This window comes from Euprymna scolopes, chromosome 5 (genome assembly GCF_053919585.1).
Source record: "Euprymna scolopes isolate OS-2025 chromosome 5, ASM5391958v1, whole genome shotgun sequence".
Classification (NCBI taxonomy): Eukaryota; Metazoa; Mollusca; class Cephalopoda; order Sepiida; family Sepiolidae; genus Euprymna; species Euprymna scolopes.
In genome coordinates this window covers 177,182,059-177,184,700 of record NC_136486.1, presented here as the reverse complement: position 1 = coordinate 177,184,700, position 2,642 = coordinate 177,182,059, and positions in this window count along the sequence as shown.

Sequence of the window (2,642 nt, the reverse complement as noted above, 5' to 3'; positions counted from 1 at the left end):
GAGAATTCGACAACTATTGTTCTGGCCCTTTGTACGCAGATAGATTTTTTTGGTTATAGTTTTGAAGGTGTGTTTCATGAGGACGGCAAAATTATCCCGAAAAACGTTGGAAAAGAATCACAACTTGGCGTCCCTCATGTCAAATGCTGCAAACCCTGACAGACAACTGCAGCGAAAACAGAAGAATAGTCTTGCAGCGTTTGATCAAATCAGGAAGAATCCCATCGCTACCTGGGACCTTGCATGAGGCCAAGATGTCAATGGCTATTCTCAGCTCCTCTACGGTCTGTTCTATATCTAGCTCCTCGGTGGTTGGAAGCGGCTGAAGGACGTCAAGAACTGAAGGTTCTGTCTAAAATAAATATTTTAGTAGTGTTTCTCTCATCTATCCATTTTCTGAGCCTTGCCTGTCGTTACATCCGTTGTTACAGAATTTGAGGAAAGACCATTATGATCTGAACTGGTCCACCTGTCTTCCTGATGCCATCATACACACCTTTAGTGTTGCCTATATTGTTCTATATCTAGCTCCTCCTTTAGTGTTGCCTATATTGTACTGGATTTTTTTGCTGAGCTCTAGTCATCACTCGTTGATACAACGCCAAATCATGAGAACCTCCATGTTTCTCTCGCTTTATAATTGTGTGTAGTCAACAAGGACGGTGTTTTTGTCTTCTATGACGGCCTTCATCTTGGTGGATTTAGCGGGAAAACAGTCATAAAACTTGTAAGTCTTCTTCCTAAAGATGGCCAGCGCAGTTTGGCTCATAGTTCCCCACAGCATTTTCTATTTCTTTGTGACAGAATCTGCAGGCCGCAATGAATGCAGCCAAATCAAAATTCCTTCAAGTTTTTTCATACGTTATAGTTAGGACAATTCTCCGACTTCTATGCGGATTTGTTGCTGTTTCCACGAGGTGGATTCTGTTCGATTGTAGCAACAGACAAAAGAATAATCTTTGTGAGTTATAAGACAGTGTGTAAAGAACGTCCTTGAGGTCCAGCTTACACCAGTGCTTTTAGCATGAGTGTCGCAAAGCGACCTTGTGTTGCAGCTTAGTCCTGAAGTACGAGTTAGTTATACAGTTTGTTGTATTTTCAAAGCTTCGCCAGTCATTGTCCGTTCTCATTAATTCTACCCACCCTGAAACCAGAAGAACAGTGTACCATCCATACAAACTAAGATCTGAGGCATAATCCGAAATTGCACTCATAAAACAGTTGTGGCGCAATGGCATGATTATCAGGCATCATTATTTGCGCCATTTCTGCCATTGAGGTCACATCCTGTAGAGCTCGTTCTTGCGTCTATTGTGGAGAATATTGTTAAGGTATGCACACTGGCAAGGGTGATTAAGCCTTTAATAATATCGAACCGAAAAGTGAAACTTCCTGTAATATTTATGCCAAACAGTAAGAAACATGCTATTTAGTTGCATCCGTCAACAATGTAGAGCGAGAGGATGTGCTGTTCTTCAAAACCTCTCAATCTGAAAAATAAAACACTTCTAGTTTGCCAGTGACTCAGACACAAGACAGGAAACAACAGTTACTTGTTATGATCCATTGCCAGATTAGCGTAAAGTGCACCCTGATTACCGAAGACGTAATGTAAAAAAAAAAAAATTTAAAAAAATCAACATAAAAAAAGTTGTTGCTTTTGAACTGTACGTGAAACCAAAATATCCCTTCTTGTTCTTCTGGCTAGGATCGAAGGGTAGTATCTATTCTGTCTAAAGATGGTATAATGATATCATGGGGTTTCCATTCACGCTGGACGTTCATACAATGGAAATATGCTAGAGACGCCTATAAATATATTGGAGATAAACCGTAATAACCAGATCTATTCTGACACTACATTAACCAGATTACTAAATATACATATTTTTACAGTTTTAACAAAAGGGCTACAATAATATCGCGAGGTCTCCATTCACGCTGAACGTCCACAGAATGGCCAGCAGCGATATATTACATATGAAAGATGTCGCTGTGGAATTTCCACAGGCCCCACTAGTAAATAATAATAATAATAATAATAATGATAATAATAATAATAATAATGCCCGTTGACATCAATTTATCAATACTTTACACTAAAAGATTATTATTATTATTATTACGAGTAGTAGTAGTAGTAGTAGTAGTAGTAGTAGTAGTAGTAGTAGTAGTATATATCTACCCATATTGTATTTAATTACTTGTTTAGCAATTAAAAATAATATTTTGGGTTAACTGTGAATTAATAATGATTTATTGATAAGTTTTACTTTTTTTAAATTTAGCAAAGCATGTACTAGATTTTGAACTTTATTTCTAGTGAAAACCATGTATTATATAACGAGGTGTGACATGCAATTTATATTGTATTACATTTTTATAATTACTTTAATGATTAAGTTTGATGTTTGAAAAAAATACAGCATTTTAATTGTTCTAAGTCGACGTAATTTACAATTAATTAATCAACTGATCCAAAGTTTCTTTCGTTTTCGCCATGGATATTAGGTAGTTACTTATAGAAACTTTATTGTGGCAATTAAGCTAGAAGCTTCCACGTTTCTCAGTTGGGAATCGCCAGACTAAATGCTTGGAGTTCGTGTAACCACGTGTTTTTATCTATACAACTGGTGTTTAGT